This window comes from Rhinoderma darwinii, chromosome 13 (genome assembly GCF_050947455.1).
Source record: "Rhinoderma darwinii isolate aRhiDar2 chromosome 13, aRhiDar2.hap1, whole genome shotgun sequence".
NCBI lineage: Eukaryota > Metazoa > Chordata > Amphibia > Anura > Rhinodermatidae > Rhinoderma > Rhinoderma darwinii.
In genome coordinates, this window is record NC_134699.1 from 41964387 (window position 1) to 41970709 (window position 6323).

Here is a 6323-nt window from a genome sequence, read left to right on the forward strand (position 1 = left end):
TGTGATCGAAAGTCACTGTCCATGGTGCTGAAACAGTTTAAGTCTTTCAGCACCGTGGGCAGTGACTGTCTCCTGACGTCGCGTACCCGAACATTTTTTGCCGGGTTCGGTTAAAACGAGTTCGGCCGAACCCGGTGAAGTTCGGTGCGCTCATCTCTAATTTGACACTCCGTTTGGATGTTTGTAACCAGAAAAGCACGTGGTGCTTTTCTGTTTACATTCATCCTTTTGACAGCTCTTGCGTGATTTTCGCGCATGCAACGCAGGACCGCCAGTGTGGCATGCGTTGTTTTCACGCACCCATTGAAGTCAATGGGTGCGTGTTGCGTGAAAAACGCAAGAATATAGAACATGTCGTGAGTTTTACGCAACGCACTCACGCTGCGCAAAATTCACGCATCGTCTAAACAGCCCCATAGACTATTATAGGTGCGTACGACACGCGTGAAAAGCACGCGCGTCGCACGCGCGTATAATACGCTCGTGTAAATGAGGCCTAAGGGTGCCATAATATCACTTCCTGAGGATCATATGAAAGTCCGAGTAACTAAAGCATTATAGCGGTTGACTAAGCAGTAGGTCACACAATAGGGTTGTACCAACTCTGAAGTTGGTGAAGAGACGTATAAAGCATATACACATGCCATCATCATGGGGGACAGTACAGTAATTCTAACTTCTATGTTAGTTTAGGAAAGGTGATATATAACAATAAGGGTCAGTTCACACTGAGTTTTTTTAACACGTTTTTTGATGCAGAAACCACGTCGGAAAACACGCCAAAAAAGGTCAGAAAATGCCTCCCATTGATTTCAATGGGAGGCGGAGGCGTTTTTTCCGGCGTGCGGAAAAACGGCTCGCGGGTAAAAGAAGCGACATGCCCTATCTTCGGGCGTTTACGTCTCTGCCTCCCATTGACATCAATGGGAGGCAGAGAAAGCGTATTTCGCAGCGTTTTTTTGCACACGGCACTCAATGGCCACGGGCGAAAAAAAAATTTGCGGCGTGCAGGGAGAACAGAATCTGCCTCAAAATTCTGTTTGGAATTTTGAGCCACGTTTTCTCCATGGACCTGAAAATCCACCTTCTGAATTCAAGGAAAATATAGATAATTGACAGGACAGGCATTTCAAACGGATTACTCATTAAATAAATATGCTGAGTTGAAATCCATTCACATGCAGGGCACACGTGACAATAACTGCTGTGCAGGAATGAGTTATCCACTGAATAAGACAAGGCAATGAGGAATATTATTTCCTAAATATCTGACCTACTTACCTACTTCTGCTGTCCTTTGTATTGATGACTGATGAATATACAGTTTTTACTGCAGCAATTTCACCAGCATGCGTAGTTTCATGACAATAGTTATAACCAGACGTCCCAATAATGTACTGAGTTGTCCACTATAAAAATAGAAAGGGACACAACTAGTACGGGAAATTAAGAATAGAACTTGATGATATATTGAACTACATTCCTATAAAGCTAGTAAAGCGAAAACCATTGTATGCAGATTATAATGAAACATGTTAAGTGAAATTAGGGAGACAATGAAATACGTAGCTTTGAATAATTGCCTCATTGGATTAAAACCCCTTAATGAACAAGCCTATTTTTGGCTAACCAAGCATTCTTTTTAGTTTTTTTCATCCTCGCATTCGAAGAGTCATTTTTTTTTTAAAAAAAATTCCATCTAAATAGCCATATGATGGATTATTTTTGGCGGGACAAGTTGTATTTTTCAATGGCATGATTTTTGCGTGCATATAGTATATTCATTAAATTTTATTAACTTTTTTTATGGGAGAGAATCGAAAAAAACAGCTATTCGAGCATTGTTTTTCGCATACGCCGTTTACTATGTGGGTAAATAACATGATATCTTTATTCTATGGGTCAGTACAATTACGGTGATAACAAGTATGTATAGGTATTTTTTATGTTTTACTACGTTTGCTCAATAAAAACACTTAAAGGGACAGTTTCGTGATTTTTTTCTTCTAATTAATTTATGTGTTTTTATTTAATAAAATATTATATTGACTTTATTTAATTTTTCACACACAAAGTTTTTTTTATTGACACTTTTTTACTGTACTGGGGGCTGCCATGATTTATTTCATCTGAGTATGTGTCTCTTAACGACACATACAGAGTTGGAATACGGCAGCCACAGGGCATAGGGCACAATGAACGGCAGCCGGTCATTGCCTCTGCTATCTGGCTCTGTACTGTGCAGACGCAGTTCGGAGTCACACAGCAGAGAAGCCGGTTTGCAGCCAATCACAGGCTGCAGCGGTCACATGGACTGCCGCGTCATCCAGGGAGGTCGGGCTGGATGGCGAAAGAGGGACACGTCACCAAGACAACGGCCGGGTAAGTATGAATTTCTTTTACTTTTACTAGGGAAAGGGCTGTCCCTTCTCTCTATCCTACACTGATAGAGAGAAGTGAAGCCCTCTTCCCCTCAATACGCAACGGCTAGTCCGCATCAATTTAATGCCCATTTTAGGCAACGCAGATTCTGTGCGGCATTGATGCGGACAGTGGCGGAACAACTCTGCCACGTCTGGGCATGCCCTAAGAAGTCACCTGTAATCTTCTGCTTTTATGCGGTCATTGAACTCCTTATAATTTACAGTCTTAGGTACTTTATCCCATATATAATAGCCACTGCTGGGTGAACAATGATAGATAAAGTAATAAAAAGGAAGGATCGTGAAGAAAGTATATAAAATGCAAAATAAAACACCTATATATGGATATAATGACCTACCTCCAATAGAGGGCACACAGACCATTCCTCAGTCGTCAAAGCAACACTTAGCTCCATCAGCACGCTCACTGACAGAAGTACACAGGTCATCACTGCGGTCAAAATTGTTGGTCTCAGTAGAGTTTGTGGGGCATGAGTCCTCCCTTTCTGAATACACACAAAAAATCAGGGACAAAATGCATTGTGACAAACTTTAATTAAAAAAAAACAACACAAACAAAAAATCTTAATACTTGTATATGGTTGCTGACCACAAAGTGGCCAAAAGGGACTGATAACAAAAAAAAAGAAGAGAGCATTGTTTTGCACCTTAAATCAAATATTAAGTATTCTGCGGGTCGGTACGATTACGGCGATACCATATGTATATATTTTTTTATGTTTTGCAGCGTTTGCGCAATAAAATCACTTATTTATATAATAATTTATTTTCTGTGTCACCATATTCTGAGAGCCATAACTTTTTAATTTTTCAGTCAAAAAAGCTGTGTAAGGGCTTGTTTTTTTGCGAGACAGGTTGTAGTTTTTATTGGTACCATTTTGGCGTACACGCGACTTTTTGATCACTTTTTATTGTATATTTTGGGAGAGGTGGTGACCAAAAAATGGTGATTCTAGCATTGTTTTTTTACTTTTTTTTTGCGGTGTTCACCGTGCGGGAAAAATAATATTACAGTTTTATACTTGGGGTAGTTACGAAAGCGGTGATACCAAATATGTGCACTTTTTTTAACGTGTTCATTTTTTTCCTATGATAAAAGTCTTATTATAGGAAAAAAAAGCATTTTTTGTTTATGTAACCTATAACTTTTATAAACATTTTTATTATCTTTCTTTTACTTCTATTTACTTGTCCCACTAGCGGACACTATGTTCACACGGGGTCTTTTGCCGAGTTTTTTGACGCGGAAACCGCGTCGCAAAACTCGGCAGAAACGGCCCGAGAACGCCTCCCATTGATTTCAATGGGAGGCGTCGGCGTCTTTTTCCCGCGAGCAGTAAAACTGCCTCGCGGGAAAAAGAAGCGACATGCCCTATCTTCGGGCGCTTCCGCCTCCGACCTCCCATTGACTTCAATGGGAGGCAGGAGAAAGCGTGTTTTCTGCCCGCGGCGCTCAATGGCCGCGGGCGAAAAACGGCGCGATCATTGCTATTCACACGGAGTATTTTGGGGGAGGAATATCTGCCTCAAAATTCCGTTTGGAGCTTTGAGGCAGATATTCCTCCCCCAAAATACTCCGTGTGAACATAGCCTTAGACTTGCAGCTCCGATCGTTGCTAGAACACATTACACTACCTACGTAGTGTAATGTGTTTTAACTGTCATTGTGACTTAACAGTCTCTTCCATGTTTTCGACCAACTCCTGGTTTTGGCTTTCAAACACTGATGCGAAATACCGTCCAAAATACAATTAGTCTACACAGGGTTTGTTTGTAGTACGTAACCGTGGAGATACATAGGTCTGCATAGGAGCTGTAGACAAAACCGTAGGATATTTTTTAACATAGACTCTTTGCAAAGTTGCTTCATTTTTAAAACAAATGAATCAAAATTGGTTGTGGAGGTGAGCATAGCCTTTATCTATGAAGTAATGTCCAAAAGGGGAGTAGTAATAGTAGTTTAGTAACTAGAGGGACTTATTAAGAAGTTATGTCCTGTTTGTTAGAACTTATATTGTCTTCTTTTTCATCGTTATATTGTAGAGATCTTGTCTCTGGCTTTATTCTTGTTCTTCCCGTCTGTATCTATGATCTGTACTGTAAGTTTTGGCTGTTAAACTGCTGTGATTTCATCTATGGTAGACGTATCATTGCGGTAACCTATGCTACTGCTATAGGGCCCCTAGAGAAATAGAAAAAAGATAATGGACAAGTTGTTCATATGACCCTTTTTGAATGGTCCCAAGTACTCGGCCACTATTACCTCCTGATGTCATCCACAGATAACAGCTAGCCGGTCACCAATGTCCCCATAAGTGTCAGTGTTGACGCAATCACGGCCCAAAAATATATTGGATTGAACTTTGTAATGGGTATATCAACCTATACCCCCAGTGATTTATCCAGGTCTAAAATCATATCGATATATCGGAGAGGAATAAGACACACAGACGCTACTTGTATACTCAAAATACTTCTCTAAGGTTCATTGCCAAAACAATTACAGTAATATCATTCATTAACCCCTTCACGCATCAGGACGTCCCGGTACATCCTGGTGCAGGGGGAGAAGTATGGAGTGCGCTCACGCACTGAGCGCGCTCCATACTCAGCAGGTGTCAGCTGTGTTTTACAGCTGACACCCGTGTTTTACAGCTGACATTACAGTAAAATATTAAAAAAAACTGTGGCAGGGCTTATAGAGGCTCTGTCACCAGATTATAAATGCCGTCTCCTACATAATCTGATCGGCGCTGTAATGCAGATAACAGCAGTGTTTCGATCATTTTTGAGCAAGTTATGCACAATTTTAGATTTATGCTAATTAGTTTCTTGATAGACAACTGGGCGTGTTTTACCTTTTTACCAAGTGGGCGTTGTACAGAGGAGTGTTTACTTCGGAGCTATGGATGGGGACGAGTTGTCGTTATTCCGATCGCTCGTCTTCATCCATTATTATAATGTTGGCATGCCGACAGCGATAATATTTCACTTTTTTAAAACGATACGACCGGCAGATGAACGAGCGTGCGCTCGTTCATCTGCTGATCATTCCCCTGTTTACACAGGACAGTTAGCGGCAATGAGCGTTAAATGGACGCTCGTCTGCCCGATAATCTGCCAGTGTAAAACCCCCTTTAGTTGAGGAACAAAATCAGCATTAATATACTTGTCTTATGCCTGTCTTGAAGCAACATGACTTTTTATTAACTAAAATGAATTCTTTAAAATACAAAATGGGGACTTAATCCAAGATGGAGTCACATAGCCATACTTATTAAAACGGACTCAATTAAACATATTTTAATCACTTTCACAGTCAGCCGCAGCTTATCCCACAACAATGTGCCCTATGCGGATATCCCATAACAAATTGCCAGCCATAGAATGTACCAGACACAGACGGCCCCATAAAATCCTAGTTCCTCTAATACTTTTGTGTGGGTGTTTGTAGTTTTTTTCTCTCCTTATTATGGTAGAGCCCCAGCACTATTTCAGGGACCTACCCAGCCAGGACAAAAGGTAAGGGAAGAATAGGTTTCTATGGGGGTATTTGAGACAGGCACTCCTGGAGGCATCTGTGAATGATGGCACATAAGGGGTGGCAGGAGGTTGTAATGCAAAAAACATGTAAGGCTCAAAAGAAGTTATGTGGAAAATGAGAGCCATATCATTGAAGCCATTCACCAGTGACATGACAAGTGTAATGTAACTTGGCGCATACTAGTGAGCAGGGTCCAGCGACCTTTGACACTCCTGCTGTTCTGAAACTACAATTCCCAGCATGCCTTAACAGACTTTAGTTGTAACAATAAAGTTATTGGCTGTCAGGGCATGCTGGGACTTGTAGTCTCACAACAACTGGAGTCCTGAAGGCTG